This window comes from Musca autumnalis, unplaced genomic scaffold, assembly GCF_047663935.1.
Source record: "Musca autumnalis isolate F117 unplaced genomic scaffold, ASM4766393v1 scaffold_5, whole genome shotgun sequence".
Taxonomy (NCBI): Eukaryota; Metazoa; Arthropoda; class Insecta; order Diptera; family Muscidae; genus Musca; species Musca autumnalis.
Genome location: NW_027412088.1, coordinates 35,960,284 through 35,977,564, shown reverse-complemented (window position 1 = coordinate 35,977,564; position 17,281 = coordinate 35,960,284). Strand labels below are relative to the sequence as shown.

The 17,281-nt window shown below is 40.8% G+C and overlaps 1 protein-coding gene across 2 annotated transcripts in view; it reads left to right on the top strand.

The window, feature by feature from the left end:
- Nucleotides 1-17,281, top strand: part of dve (SATB1_N and homeodomain domain-containing protein dve) — a 455,929-nt gene that overhangs the window by 291,647 nt on the left and 147,001 nt on the right. The gene's annotated exons all lie outside the window — the stretch shown is intronic.

Sequence of the window (17,281 nt, the reverse complement as noted above, 5' to 3'; positions counted from 1 at the left end):
GAGAGAGTAGAAACGCACTTTTCTCAGGGAAAAGAGTGAAAAAAGATAGTGTGTTCAAAATATGGAAAGAGCATTTTTCATTAAGAGTTTGGAAAAATGCTCTTTATATATCCAATACTAGCGAAGACCACGAAGATACCACAGATCCAATCTCAGAAGATGATGTTGATGTAAACGACAGCCGACCAAGAAGAGGGCACTCAAAATTCTCAATATTTGCAACTTTTGACAGTGTGTTAGTAACGTTGTATGCACGTATGCTGCAAAACACAAACAAAAACAAATCAAAACATTTGTGTGCTCTTTCGTTGCGTTCGGGTCGTGTGTTCGTGAATTGCCGAAAAACTTCGTAACTTTAACAATATCAAAGCACGACAGCAAGAGGCCGTCTGAAGTCGAGCTGTTCAAAACCGGAGGAGACACCTTGATAAGGTATATGCATCAGCTAGTTAGCACCATCTAGCAGGAAGACAATTAGAACCTGAGAAAAGAAGACAAGACTGTGTGCTCTAACTGCAGGGGCATAAGTCTGGTCCCTATTGCTTATAATATAGTGTCAGGGATGCTGTACGAATGACCCAGCAAAAAAAAAAAACATTACTAAATGACGGGTTTTTAGTACCTTTTGGCAGTCCTAACTACATCCAAATCAACTTACTAACCCATTATTTTCACAAGGGCATGGTGCTCATTTGCCGCCGCATATGGTCACTAAAAGTTCACAAATAAGCTAATACACTTCTGATTTGTAGCCAAATGCACTATACACACATCGCTATATTATTGCACACAAGAATCTTTTGCCCATAGGTAGGTCAAGTTCGTAGATGAGTGGGTGGGTGGCGCTCCTCAAGTCGTCTGATCGGGTAAGGAGTCATCCTCACTCGTATCGGGGCAGTGCTCGGAAAATTGCTAGAGAGGATTATGGTGACGAGGCTTGGGCAGTGCCGCAGTGTGATTCCTTCCCCGCATCAGTGCGGCTTTTTCCGAAGGTAGAATGGATGCATGTGCAAAACAGTCTTGGGCATATTTGTTGACTTTAAGGGTGAATTTGACTTCCTATCGTGGGATAGCGTGCTCGCTAAGCTGTCTGAGGACAGGTGTTGGGAGTTTGTTTCCTGGTCCAGTTATTTCAATGGACGTAGGTCTTGTGTCATGGGACCCAATGAGACGGTCTGGATAGATGTGGAGCGAGGCTGCCCTCAGGGGTCTGTGTTTCATTTATTTGGAACCTCATGATGGATTCTCTGCTGCGGGAGTTAGCGACCACTTTCGAGATTTGTGCGTATGCAGATGATCTCCTCATCATGATCGAAGTTGAGACTCGAATCGATCGGGAACGTCGTGCTGAGGAGGCCATGGGCATCGTGGGGGTCTGGAGTGACCGAGTGGGTGTTGAGGTGAGGGTGACGTACGAATTTATTTGTGACGCAACGTTCGTACTGTACCGACCAGACTTCGGCTTTAGCATGAGTCTGGGATTATTATATGGGACCGGGACAGATTTATGTGGGTGTGGGATGAGTGAAGGCTGGCGTCATATACCGACGGAATGCCGGTACTATGATGACATTCGAGATTTAGTCAATATGGGTGTAACGTATGGAGTGGCGGGGTGGGATTTCAGTAGGGCACTTGAAGACAGGCGGGCCTTTTGTTGTTTAAGTAGCTTTGCACGACAAGTGTTTGTTAGGAGAAGGACTAGACTTAGTGGAGGTAATCCCTGAGTGAAGGCTGGCGTCATATACCGACGGAATGCCGGTACTATGATGACATTCGAGATTTAGTCAATATGGGTGTAACGTATGGAGTGGCGGGGTGGGATTTCAGTAGGGCACTTGAAGACAGGCGGGCCTTTTGTTGTTTAAGTAGCTTTGCACGACAAGTGTTTGTTAGGAGAAGGACTAGACTCCACATAGTCGTCTCTACAGTTGGGTTTGTTTGAGGAGGACAGTTGGTGTCGGTGCGGCGTCGTTTTTCGGCTCGAATCTGGCCCAAAGAAAGGCAGGTGTTTAGATAGGCTCCGCTCCTTACCAAGAAGGCGGCCACGTCCAAATATGTGTGAGCGCATTGGTACTCGTTCTTTCTGTGTGGGGGCGTTGGTAGACGCATTGTATTTACCCGGTGTTAAACACACATAAAGCACCACTACGTATGTCCGTCCGTCTGTCTGTCTAGCTGGCTGGTGCGCACGATAACTCTCGAACGGATCAACCGATTCTAACCATTTGGGCGTCGTAATATTTGGTCCACACCTTCGGGTACCTCCCCTAAAAAGTTCAAAATTTGACTTTAAAATGGTGTGAACGATAACTCTTGAAGGAAACAATTGATTTGGTCCAAACTTTGCACATCGTATTATTCCTTCCAGGTATATATCGGAGCACCTCTCGGATCGTGTTGAAACTTTTTGCAGTAGGTTGTCCTTGCGGCTATCTTTACGACGGTACAATTTGTTTCTTTGCGCAAGTCCATACTTCTTGAGACAAAAGCTCCAAGAAAACCTGACGACACAAACCAAAATGGCAAATCAGCAAGATAATTCTAACAGGGGGTTTCTGATTGGTAAACACTTTGCACATCGTATTATTTCATCCAGTCATGTATCAGGTTAGAATATGGACTATATCGGTCCACTCTTTCGGGTACCTCCCAAACAAAATTCGGAAAAGTGAAGTTTAAGAGCTCCTCTCGCATCGTTTTGATTGTTTTTCCAGTAGGTTGTTCTAGCGGCCTCATTTACAATGGTACAATTTTTTTCCGGAGTAATCAATACTTCCTGAGATAATGGCCCGGACGCTCTAAAGCCATAGAGGTGCCATAGGAATTTTTACACCTTTCGGACTGTTTTATCAAGAAGTATGGACTTGCCCCTGAAAAAACTATTAAAGTCGTAATTGAGGCAGCGAATGCAAGTTACTTCAACAAAAATCAAAGTGATTCGAGAGCAGGTCTTAAAGTGAACTTATCCGAAATTTTGTGTGGAAGGTACCTGAAGGATTGGACAAATATAGTCCATATTTGAACCTGATCTATATCTGGTAGACATATTAGGATATGTAAAGTATTGATCAAATCGGCCACTCACTTCAAGAGTTATCGTTCACACAATTTTTCCGAACATTTTTGAATTTTTGTGAGAGTGGTAACTGAAGGAGTGGAACGATATGGCTTATTTCCAACTTAAACTATGTTTGGACAAAATATTACTAAAGCCAACATTTGGACAGAATCGGCAGATCCGTTCAAGTTATCTTGCGCTTCAACCACTACAGACGGTGTCATAAGGTTTTTGTGCAACTTTCAGGCTATTTTCTCAGGAAGTATGGACTTGCCCCTGATGAAACTGGTACCGTCGTATGGGGGGCAGTGAATACAAGTTGCTACAACAAAAATCAAAGTGATTCGAGAGCAGGTCCTAAACTGAACTTATCCTAAATTTTGTGTGGGAGGTACCCGAAGGAGTAGACCGATTGAGTCAATATTGAAATTTCATCTAAGTCTGGTAGATATTTCACAATGTGCAAAGTATGGACCAAATCAGTTACTCCGTACAAGAGTTATCGTACAAACAAATTTTCCGAACATTTTCGAACTCTTGTGGGGGAGGTACCGGAAGGAGTGGACCGATATAACACATCTTCGAACTTAAACTAAGTTTGAACAAAATATTACGAAAACCAAATTTTGTACCGAGAGTTATCGAGCGCTCCAGCCAGCCAGGCAGACAGACAGATGGACGGACATGGCTAAATCGACTCTAAATTGTCTGAAACGGATTTCGTCCAAACATACTTGGGGTTAAAACCATTATTTCGATGAGGCACATATTGCCCGTATGAAAGTGTATGTACCCTCTTTAGCATAAATCACTTTAGTTTTTGTTGAAGCAACTTGAGTTTTCTGCCTCAATCACGACGGTAAAGTTTTTTTAGGAGGGGTAAAAACCCCTATGGCACCATATGTAGTGGTTTGAGAGCACGATAACTCCCGAACCGATCAACCAATTTGGTCCAAACTTTGAATCTCTTAGTATTTTCTCCAAATTTAGTTTAACTTCTAAAATGGACCATATAGGTCCTCTTCTTAGGGTACCTCCCCCACAAAAGTTCAACATTTTTGCCTGAGTGCAGCTTAGAGTCTGTTCAAAGATCCTTATAAATGTATACCGAGACTGTTCGTTGTGGTCTTGTTTACAGCGATATTATGTTTGCCGTGGACAATTCCATGCTTCCTGGCATACTGGTCCATAGGTTATACGATGACCCACTGAAATGACTAGTGGGCGCGATATCTATCGAAAAGATTCCTTCAAGTAGCTCCTCCGCAACACTTTTTAACTTTAACCCTAATCAACATTTTTGTCGGTAAGTTTAAATGTCCAACAAGTAGGAAAAGCGTTAAGTTCGGTCGGTCCGAACTTTTTATACCCTCCACCACAAATTTCAGCCATTTCGGTGGATTAATGTGGACACAACCTTCAAAATACCGAGAATCGAAAGGACCTATACCTACAAATTTCTGGGGGAAAGTTTTATACCCCCAACGAAGACTAAATACCAAATTTCAGCCATCTCGGTGTGATAATGAGGCTAAAGCCTTCGAATGTTTCTTTGCCTGTGGAACCAAAAAATACAAAGTTACAACCGATTCTGTTGTCAAATGGGACTAATACATTAAAAATATATTAAAATGACGCGTACTTTATATGAGGCGTTATATGGGGGCTATACCAAAACGTAGACCTATATTAACCAACTTTGTAGCAATGTTTTTTGGCCTCTGGAGACATTAAATACCAACCAATTCGGTGGTAAAATGGGACAAATATCTTAAAAAAATCCTTAAAACGACGACGCGTCACGCGTGTTTTTGTATGGGGGCTATACGAAAGCGTGGACCTACATAGCCCGCTTTCAATACCAAAATATAATAGATTTTCCCAAAATTTCATCCACCTACGTCAACCCGTTCGGACGCTAGAGTGATTTCCACAGACGGACAGACGGACGGACATGACTGTATCGATGTAGAATTGCACGCTGATCAAGAATATATATATGTACATTGTGGGGTCTACAATGATTATTTCGAGTAGTTACAAACGTAGTGACAAACTTAATATACCCCCATCCTATGGTGCAGGGTATAAAAAGGGCCACATAAATCTGAGTGACTCCAGACATAGGCTGAAGGTATATCTCTGTCGGCAAAGCCGACTAATCCTTTAAAAAATTTTGAAATAAACATTCGGCTATAAGAAAGGAATGTCAAGACCTTAAATCTACCCAGTTGCAAATGTCTTGAGCAGCATCATATTTTAATATGGCCTTCCGCACAATATTTCAAACCTACGTTTAAAAAATATGCATTTACTGTGCCAGCACTGGTTCACCTCAGTAAAAAAAATGTACAAAAATTAAAAACTACAGTAGCTCTTATTATTATAATCACAATAGCTCGACAGACGTACACACATTTGGCGAAAAGAAGATATAATAAACACTGAATTCACTACAATGAAAGTTTTTTCTGTGTATATATGAGTACAAACATCTGTACATTTTACACTTGTGTTTGTATAAAATACTATGCTAAAGATCAATTTCATCATAACTTCAGGGCGATCAATTAAAATTTTTGTTGATCGAATTTTCGTCAATTTTTTGACATGTGCGCATCGTTCGCCAGGCGGACTAACAGCAGCATTAATACTTACCCACACACACACACTTACAACAACCATTCTGACATCCTTATCCCCAACAGCAATCAATATTGGTGATCTGCTGCTATGAGTTTGAGGTACTGGTATGTAGTATTTTTGAGTAGCTGACAGCCTCCTGACTGGTTAGTGGATAGCTTACACTCCAAACTCTTGCGTTTTTTTTTCTGTTCATCAAAATTGACTTCTTTGCATTAACGTAAAACCCACCAAAAGCAAGATCCGTTTAATGGTTCATTCATTATTGCAGTTTCATTGATATGAGGATGCATTATAATGGCTGTTGAAACGCTTTAGGGCTAAACTTCAAAAGTAATAAGTAAGTTAGCCAGCTACCTATCAAAGGAGAACGGGAGTGGTGGTGCAAAGGGGCAAACATGCCAACAGCTACTATTGCCAGGCAGCCAGCATCCGTGGACATTAGTACTGCAGTTTAAAGTTTAACGCCAGACTGTATAAGCAATTTCATTGCATCTTGGACAAAAATTGATTAAAGCGTAAATGATTTTCGCTGTCCCACTATTCCAATGATGACGATGCTGACGATGAAACACCAGACATGATAATATTGCCGTCCGGCTACATCAATATCAGAGCAATTTGTCCCCTTAGCAATCATATTCATACACGTTGCTTATGGAGTGAATGAATTCCTTCTTTGATTATGAGTTGTAGACAAAGATCGATTACTTGTGTCGTTGATCGCTAACTTATCGATGCTACTGTAGAAAATTATAATGAAATATGTATGTTTGTCAAAAAAAAAGAGAAGAACAAGAACAAAATTGAAGGCATATTCAAACATACAGAAAGCGGTGTTCTCAATTTCGTATACCTTGCCTAAGCAATGCAAAACACGTTTCAATTTTGGGACTAAAATATCTTTGGGCATTTTATTGGGAAAGATCAAAATCATCATTTTCATGATGTTTATCCTTATGATCTGTTAGATGATTAAAAAACACTACTGGTTTTTCGTGGAAGACATTGTGCTGGGCTGCTACAGGGATAAGATTAAAATTGGCTTTTATAGCGGATGTGGTTTAAGATTTATTATATATTTAGTTTTTTTTGGAATATATTAAATTTTTTTTGGGAGTTGAATGAACGGGGTCCCTGGCCAAGGCTATGGTAGAATTGTTTGATTGGAATTTTTCTCAATTTGCATGTTGCTTAATATTGTTACGTAATTAAATTATATTTAGCTCTGCGTAGACGTCGATTTATTCCCCGATATTATTTGTTCCATATAAAACGAGTTTTTTTACAATTCTACAATGCTGTCTTGACAATATTCACACAAGACTTTATTTCTCTACTAAGCACACTGCTAAACTCTTATAGTAAGCACAGAGCTTTACTCTGTTCAGGTGACTCTTTACTGCTTAAAAAGGTTTGGTTTTGACGGTTTTAATTCGCGATCTAAATTACAATTCTGATCCACTCTTTAGACGAGTTTCAGGTAGACAGGACCTTAAGGAACTGCATCAACTATACTAAGAAACAGATGGATAAGCTGTGGGCTATATGACGTCAAAATAAGAGACAAAGTCGGACAAGGAACGGCACAGGGAGGGATACTATCACCTCTTTTGTGGGTTACTACCATAATCAGTCTCTTGAGGACCTTAACCGAAGAAGGATTTGACCCAGTCTGCTACGCAGACGACGTTATAATACTTCCAAGGGGAAAGAATTCGAATATACTTTGCAGAAGAGCAGAAACGGCACTCAAAGTTGCATACAACTGGGCCAGATCGAGAGGTCTGAACTCTAACCCGGAAAAACGGAAATATGTCTATTTACGAGGAAAACGAAAGTGGGTAACCTCGAGGAACCAGTTTTTCTAAATAGGCCAATAACTATTTCCCGCACAGTTAAATACCTAGGAGTAATTCTGGATAGGAAACTAAATTGGGAAGACCATATTCAAGAAAGGACCGACAAGGGACAAAGATTTTGGTCAACATGTAGAAAGGCAATAGGCTCAAAATGGGGTTTCAATCCTAGGATGACACAATGGCTATACAGGGGCGTAATTAGACCAATCTTAACATACTCGTCTGTTGTATGGTGGACAGCTATGGACAAAAAATGCAACGTGAAGATACTGCAAAAAGTCCAAAGAACATGTTGCCTAAGCATTAGCGGGACAATGAGGACTACACCGACTTGGGCTCTAGAAACTATTTTGTTTATACACCCAATAGAAATTCAGGTAAGGTATGAGGCAGCCATCGCAGCTACAATGCTAAAGTCGATGAGCGAGTGGATAAGTTGAGACCACCAAACATACCACCAAACATACTAAAGGTCACAACGGGTGAATCTATAAACCAAATAGTATCAGACCGCATACCTGAAACCAGTGAAGTAGCTCTGTGTGAAGTTTTAATACCAGACAAAGACATGTGGATCGATGGAACTCTAACACAGATTCCCGCTGGAAGCTGCGGGTTTACGGATGGGGCTGTGCTAGAGGGGAGAACCGGACTGGGTCTATATATAATGGAACCAGAAACGAAAATCTCCCTCCGACTGCCGGATCATAATACGATTCTTCAGGCGGAAGTCCGAGCGATAACAGAGTGTCTGGTTTGACACTCACACAAAGCCTACCACTGCGAACATCCTTATAACGGCCAAGACAGTAAAATCTAGAACTGTCTTGGAATGCATACGGTCTATTAACAACTACTCCCAACATGGTACGGTAAACATTATATGAGTACCAGGGCACATTGGGATTAGGGGTAACGAAAGAGCAAACTCCTTAGCAAAACAGGCAAGGGAGCAACCTACAGTCAGCATAGATAACGCCAAGCCCTTAAAGGCGACGCGCATAGAGCTAAAGGCATGGGCAAAAGATGTACATATATCCCTCTGGAATAGAGAAGACAAGGGAAAAAACACAAAAATCCTATGGGGGAACCCAGACGAGGACAAAACAAAGGGACTACTTTTGCTAAGTAAAAAAACATTAGTAGACTGACGGGTATCCTCACAGGACACTTGGGTCTACAAGCGCACCTGCACAAAATAGGTTGTGCAGGAAGCAGTGAATGCAGAGCATGCAGAGAGGACGACAAAACGATGGAACACTACCTCTGTCACTGCCAGGCCTTCACAAACCCGAGAAAACAGCTTCTACGGAGCGACATAATACAAGGACTCGATCACATCAGTACAATCGAGCTCAAAACTTTAAGAGAGTATGTCAACATGACAGAAATCTTAGACTAACGTCAATAGAATAATCAGGAATTTTAACTAATTCATACACAAAGTTTACAACCTCATCCTGACCACAAATTAGAGCGCACAACAGGCCTACTCTATGGCTTAAGAGTATGTACACACGGACATGTGGTGATCCTGCATCACCCCTCTTTTCAACCTATCCTAACCTAAATTACAATTCACTCCCTCAACTGCTATTCTTTCGTATTTATACTCGCTCGCTTATGTATAGACTCTTCTAGCATCCTTCATCTGGAAGGTTCTCCAATGTTCAAACAAAATCTAGATGCACATACACACATACTCATATACAAACAGAGGAATAAATAAACAAAAAATTCGGCTGAGGAAAGAGTAGAGTAGTAGGAAAGAGTAGAGTAGAGTAGAGGAAAGAGTAGAAGGGTTACAATAGATGACGTCAAAATGAATGAGAGAGAAAGAGTACGACAAAAACTATATATAAGTAAAAAGTGTAAGTTAAGACCAAGCGATAATTTCATGATTGTAGTAAACTCCATACAGTAGTTGTTGTTGCAAAACTATTACAAATAAAATAAATGCTTAATAAAAATTTAGGTTACAATCGAAATTCTTAAATTAACAGAAATTCATTTAAATTAACTTAAGTCTGCCAGTTAGGCCATGTTTATATTATAGCCTTTGCAGGGTTAACCTTCCTTATGAGGATTTATTTGACGTATAGGCAAAAGAGTTGACATTTGAAACCCAGTAGGTTTATTAATTATATATACACGTACTATTACATTCGTAACATTGCCTCCCGCTTAAGCCCGTTCGTCCCGAATAGGTTGGGCGTTCCGTAGGTTGGGCATTCGTAACGCTGCACCTCGCTTATGCCTGTTCGTCCGCTCCAAAATTAGCTGTACCACCCCCTTTATCACACTGATAACATTCGACCCTGGATCTAGTCCACCCTGATTTTTTATACCATCTGCCATAATATGGAGGGTATAATTAAATTTGCCATTCCGTTTATAACACATCGAAATAGTCATCGGAGACCCTATAAAGTGCATATATTAGTGATCAGGGTAAATTTCCGATATAACCATGTCCGTCCGTCTGTTAAAATCAGGATACAGCTCGCAATTTGTATACCCTCAGCCTTTAGGGTATATGCATTTTCCTACGGGCAAAATGTGTCTCATCGAAATAATGGTTTTAGAACCCAAGTATGTTTGGACAAAATGTGTTTCAGAAAATTTGGAGTTGATCTAGCAATGTCCGTCTGTCTGTCTGTCTGTCTGGCTGGTGCGCACGATAACTCTGGAACGGATGAACCGATTCGGTTAAAATTTTGGGTTTCGTAATATTTTGTCCAAACTTAGTTTAAGTTCGAAGATGAGCTATATCGGTCCAATCCTTCCGGTACCTCCCCCACAAAGGTTCCAAAATGTTCGGAAAATTTGAGGGCATAACTCTTGAAGGGAGTAACCGATTTGGTCCATACTTTGCACATCGTGAAATTTCTACCAGACTTAGATGAGGTTCCAATACTCAATCGGCCTACTCCTTCTGGTACCTCCCACACAAAATTTCGGATAAGTTCAGTTTAGGACCTGCTCTGATTTTTGTTGCAACAACTTGTATTCACTTCCCCCCATACGATGGTACATGTTTAATCAGGGGCAAGTCCATACTTCCTGAGAAAATGGCCGGAAAGGTGCAAAAAGCCCCCATGACACCTTGTGTAGTAGTTGGAGCGCAAGATAACACTCGAAGGGATCTGTGTATTCGGTCCAAAATTTGGCCTTCGTAATAATTTATCAAAACATAGTTTAAATTCGAAGATGGGCTATATCGGTCCACTCCTTCAGGTTTCTCCCCCACAAAACTTCAAATATGTTCGGAACAATTTTGCTCACGATAACTCTTGAAGGGAGTGACCGATGTAATCTATACTTTGCACATCCTAATATATCTACCAGATATAGATCAGGTTCGAATTAGGACGATATTTGTCTCCTCCTTCTGGTACCTCTCACACAAAATTTCGGATAAGTTTACTTTAAGACGTGCTCTCGAATCACTTTGATTTTTGTTTAAGCGATTTGCATTCGCTACCTCCATTACGACGGTAAAAGTTTTTTCAGGGACAAGTCCATATTTGTTGGGAAAACAGCCCGAAAGGTGTAAAAACCCCCTATGTCACCATATGTGGCGGTCGAAGAGCACGATAACTCTCGAACTGTTCAACCGATTTGGTCCAACATTTGGTCTTCGTCATATTATATCCAAACTTAGTTTCATGGGCAATACCGGTCCACAACTTTCGGTACTTCTCCCCAATATTTAAAACATGTCACTACGATATCACTTGAATGGGGCAACCAATTTGGTCCATACTTTGGAACTTCTAATATTTTATAAAAATTTAGTTTAATTTCTAAAATGGGCCATATCGGTCCTCCCTAAGGGTACCTTCCCTACAAAAGTTCAACATGTGTGTCTTAGTGCAGTTAATTCCTAATCCACATTTTTGTCGGCAAGTTCAAATGTCCAAAAATTGCCACAAAATTCTGAAGAGACCTTAAATAAATTATATCTGTCCGGAGGTGAAAGTTTCGCTTCAAATTGTCTGAGAGTATATATCTGTCGGCAAAGCCGACTGACACTTTTTTACTTGTTAAGATAAAGCTTCGTAATTTGCTATAGAATTTTCTATTACTTCTAGGATGTTTGGTATTGCAAACGGGCTATATCGGTCCACGTTTTGATATAGCCCCCAATAGAACGGTACCACCCGATTTTCGCTATTTTAAAGGTTTTAGCCTCATTATCACACCGAAATGCCTGAAATTTGGTACCTAGTATTCGTCGGGGTTATAAAACTCTCCGCCCGAAATTCGTCGGTATAGATTTACGCCTTCAGATAGCCCCCATAGAACGCTACCTCTCGATTTTCGGTATTTTGAAAGTTGTGCCCTCAATATTCTTCAGAAATGGCTGAAATTTGGTATTTTGTCCTCGTTGGAGGTATAAAACTTTCCGGTATAGGTCCTCGCCTTAGAATAGCCCCCATAGAACGGTACCTCCCGATTTTCGGTATTTTGAAGATTGTGGCCTCAATATTCCTCAGAAATGGCTGAAATTTTGAATGTTGTCTTCGTTGGGGGTATAAAACTTCCCCCAGAAAGTATAGTATAGCCCCCAGTACCTCCAATATTTTGAAGATTGTGGCCTCAATATTCCACCGAAGTTGCTGAAATTTGTTATTTGGTCTTCATTTAGGGTATTAGGCGTTCCATATGAAATTTGAAGGTATTGGTTCACGCCTTAGTATAGTCCCTCATGGATCGGTACCTCCCTTTGAAGGATGTGGCCTCAATATTCCACCGAAATTGCTCAAAGTTGGTATTTGGTCTTCATTTGGGGTACTAAACGTTCCATATGAAATTTATCGGTATAGTTACACGCCTTCTTATAGCCCCCATAAACGGTACCACCCGATTTTCGGTATTTTAAAGGTTTTAGTCCCATTATCAAACCGAAATGGCTGAAATTTGGTACCTAGTCGTCGTTGGGGGTATAAAAATTTTCCCCCGGAAATTCGTCGGTATTGGTCCACGCATTCAGATAGCCCCCATAGAACGGTACCTCCCGATTTTCCGTATTTTGAAAGTTGTGGCCTCAATATTCTTCAGAAATGGCTAAAATTTGGTATTTTGTTTTCGTTTGGGGTATAAGATTTTCCACCTGAAATTTTTCGGTATAGGTTCACGCCTTCATATGGCCCCCATAGATCGGTATCTCCCGATTTTCCGTATTTTGAAGGTTGTGACCTCAGCAACCCACCGAAATGGCTGAAATTTGGTATTTAGTCTTTGTTGGAAGTAAATTCTTTCTCACTGAAATTCGTCGGCATAGGTCCACGTTTCGATATAGCCCCCATAGAACGGTACCTCCCGATTTTCGTAATTCTGGAGGTTGTGACGTCAATATCCCACCGAAAGACTGACATTTTTTTATTTAGTCTTCCATGGGGTTATAAAATATTCCAGAAGAGAATTATCAGTATAGGTCCGCGGGGTCCTATATCCGCCATAGATTTTCGGTATTTTGAAGGTTTTACCGAAATATCGGAAATTCGGTATTTAGTCTTCTTTGAGCCTAAAAACTTTGCGCCAGAAATTTGAAGGTATAGATTGACGGATGCAACCGTGGTGCTATGGGATGCACGTCCGCCTTGCACGCTGAAGTCGTGGGTTCGATTCCCCGGCCAGGCAACATCAAACATTTTTCAGCTGTGGCAAAATACCCCTCTGTAATGCTGGCGACATTTTCTGAGTATTTCAGCTATGTAAAACTTCTCTACAAGTGGTGTCTTAAGACACGCCGTTCGGACTCGGCGATAAACAGTAGGTCCCATATCATTGAGCTAATATGAATCGGGGTGCACTCATTGATATGAGAGAAGTCTCCCTTGTCCCATCTGGGATGTTTGTGGAACAATTAATATAGATCGACGTTTTGATATAGCCCCCATGGAACGGTACCTCCCGAATTTCGGTATTTTGAAAGTTAGCCACATTGTTTTACCGAACTTTCTAAAATTTGGTATTTAGTCTTCTTCATAAACGAAAGAAAGGTACGTCCGACAGTATAAGTTTTATCGGGGTTACCAAATATGGCTCTTAAAAAGAGACCTCGATTTGAACCTTTGTACATCTGAATTGTTCTTCCCAACATATATCGAATTTGAAGACGAACTTTATCGGTCCACTTCTTTAGAATAGACCATGAGACCTGTTTGCTTATAAATTTTAAATTTTATTTCGGATAGTTCTCCCAGTACTCATTACAACACAGGGTGCTCCTGAACTAAGTTTAAATGAGAGGTGCTTACAACTGGGAAGTTTTTGCCGATTTTAAAACTACAATGTTTTTTGGTTTTTTAAATAAATCGCGGTCAGAGGTCACATTATTAGGTTGTTTAGGTTTTCACGTTTTTGCTAGAGAACAGCAAATTCTATCGAAATTGTTTGGTCTTTTCGTTTACCGCCAGACCCACTTTCGCAGATTCTGCTTCGACCTTCCTAAAGGTATCAGTTACTTCTTTTACTGATCGTCCCATGATGTCTATGTCATCAACATAAGCAAGTAACATGTGGCTATTGGTGTAAATTGTGCCATTTCTTTTGACATTTGCATCTCGTACTACTTTTTTCAGCAAAATGTTAAATAGGTCACACGAAAGGCTGTCTCCTTGCCTGAAACATCTTTTATTATTGAACTGTTCGGAGAGGTTCTTTCCAATTTTAACTGAGGACCTAGTATCAGTTAAAGTCACCTTAGAAAGCCGGATGAGCTTTGCGGGGATACCAAGTTCAGACATTGCATGGAATACCTTTGATCGGAGGGGACTGTCGAATGCTGCTTTATAATCGACAAAAAGGTGATATGTGTCGATCTGCATCTCTTGGGTCTTCTCCAGGATTTGCCGCAGGGTAAATATCTGGTCAAGGGTGGACTTGCCAGGTATAAAGCAACATTAGTATGGTCCAATTATTTCGTTGACCATTGGCTTTAGTCGGTCGCACAATATCCCTGACAGTATCTTATAGGCAATAGGGAGAAGACTGATGCCCCTATAGTTGGAGCATACAGTCTTATCTCCTTTCATGTGGACGGGACACAGGATGCTCAGGTTCCAATCGTCGGGTACGCGTTCTTCCTGCCAGATGGTGCTAACTAGCTGATGCATACACCTTATCAGCGCGTCGCCTCCGGTTTTAAACAGCTCGGCTGGTAAGCCATCGGCTTCTGCTGCTTTATTATTTTTCAGTCGGTTTATTGCTGTTTTTACCTCATCTTGGCCGGGCAGATAACATTCTATACCATCTTCTGGGATTGGATCTGTGGTATCATCGTTTTCGCTACTATTGGATACTAGCAGATTGGAGAAATGTTCCTTCCATATCCTGAGCACGCTATCTGTATCTGTTAACAGATTACCTTGCCGGTCTCTACAGGAGGATGTGCCTGTACCAAAGCCATCTGTTTGATGTTTCACGCTTTGTAGAATTTTCGGACTTCATTCTGGCTCCTGTACATCTCGATTTTTTCACACTCCCGCTTTTCCATTTCTCTCTTTTTCTTGCGGAAAAGACATTTCTCTTTTCTCCTTTTCTCTCGATATCACTCTCACGCGCTACGCGTTGCTACTGATTGTAAGGTAGCTCTATACGCCGCATTTTTCTCTTCGGTAGCAGCACGACACTCCTGGTCATACCATGAATTCCTTTGTGGAGGTCTCAGGTATCCAAGTATGGATTTTGCGGCTGTTTGCATGGAGTGGGCAATATTTTGCCATTGTGTTGTTATGTTATCGGGACAATAGGTGCTCTCATTAAGCAATTGGGCTAGTCGAGTGGAATATGCCGTGGCTATCTGTTGTGTTTGCAGCCTATCGATGTCCAACTTCCGCGTTGTGTCTGTCCGTGCTTTATTTGCAACGTAACTTTACTGCAACAAGGTAGTGGTCCGAATCAATGTTTGCGCCTCGGAACGATCGTACATCCAACACGCTGGATGAATGCCTTCCATCTATTACAACATGATCAATTTGATTACTTGTTCTTTGATCTGGAGATAGCCAGGTGCCCTTATGAATATCGAGATGATTAAATCTGGTACTGCTAACTACCATGTTTTTTGCAGCTGCGAAGTCTATCAGCCTCATACTGAAATTCCCGACTGTTGGGCCAAAGATATTCACCTTTCCAATTTTGGCATTAAAATTGCCTAGAATAATTTTAATGTCATGGGCAGGGCAACGGTCATATGTTTCTTCTTAGCGCTCGTAAAATATATCTTTGGTCTGTTCGTCCTTTTCTTCAGTGGGAGCATGAGCGCAAATAAAGCTGATGTTTAAGAATTTAGCTTTAATTCGAATTGTAGCGAGTCTTTCATGCACTGGGGTGAAGCTGGATTGCAGATGTTTTAGTCTTCGACTAACTACAAATCCGCAACCAAACTCATATTTTACATCATGGCGGCTATAATACAGCGCGTCACCTTTAGGTGTTGTTGTGACGCCTTTCCCAATCCATCGTATTTCCTGTATGGCAGTAATATCGGCCTTGTACTTTACAGGTACGTCTGCCAATGCAAAGACTGCACCTTCTCTATAAAGAGTGCGAACATTCCAGGTGCAAATTCGCAGATCATGGTCTTTAAAACGTTTGCGGGGTTCGTCAACTTTAGAGCGGTTCGGTTTTCTTTTCATTCGTTGTTTCATAGTAGGCTGTTTTTTCTAGGGGACGGTTACTAACCCGACGCCAAAACCTAAGTTTTTAACGTTCTTATGGGTGAACGCTCGGCACATGTTAGCTCACTACCTTTAACGGGTGTTAAAGGCATTTCCCCAGGTGACACCACGGGGAGGTCAGTGTCCACATGAGATGAAAGAGGGATCAAGATAAGTCCTGGACTTTGCCATGTTAAAACCGGTCAGGACCGTTCCTTAGTATCTTCCATCCCCTACATCACCCACATTAACTAACTTTAAATGAAAAGTGATTACACCTGGGAAGTTTTTACGGATTCAGGCGCACGACAGTTGGCAAAGTCAACTTATGTGAATTGTAAAGACAAATATCCGAGCTTTGGTTAAGGGCATTTCAACAAAATTGCCAATTTTAATTGGTTCCAATTGCTTTACCAAAATTGGTCAAATACTAGAGAAATTTGAAATTTATTTCCACTGAAAATATCTCTTCTTCTGGTGGAAGTATTGCAAGGTAAGAACCTGATAATGAAAGTCTGCCAAATATTTCGGGCAGCACCATACATATATGTTGTATACAATCTTATAGTTATTGCGACAACTGGGATCATGTGATCTCTACTTTATTCGCTTGAGTTTTTTTTCCGAGTTTTGACCTGTTTGACGAATGCCTGTAAAACCGATTACTGCCAAATGTTTAAATATTTGTTGCTACACTTAAATTATTAATTAAATTTGTAGTTATACTTTTTATTGTTATTTTCCGAACCTTGGTCAAATTCTCCACACTTGTCTCAGTAATTTGTCTTAATAAATAAATCTTGGCACATGTACTCGTACACACATAAGCCCAAAATTTAGAGAGAAAAGTGTATTGACTGTCACCCATTAAGGTTATTGAATATGATCGCTTAAATTCGTTTAACTGTTAGAATAACAGCTATACAACATTGTTTGTACACATACAAACGAACACACACACTCATAAACGAATTATTTTTACCAATATAAATATAGTTGAAAAACAATTGTGTTGAACTTTATACTCTACTTTGATTTGTTCACCA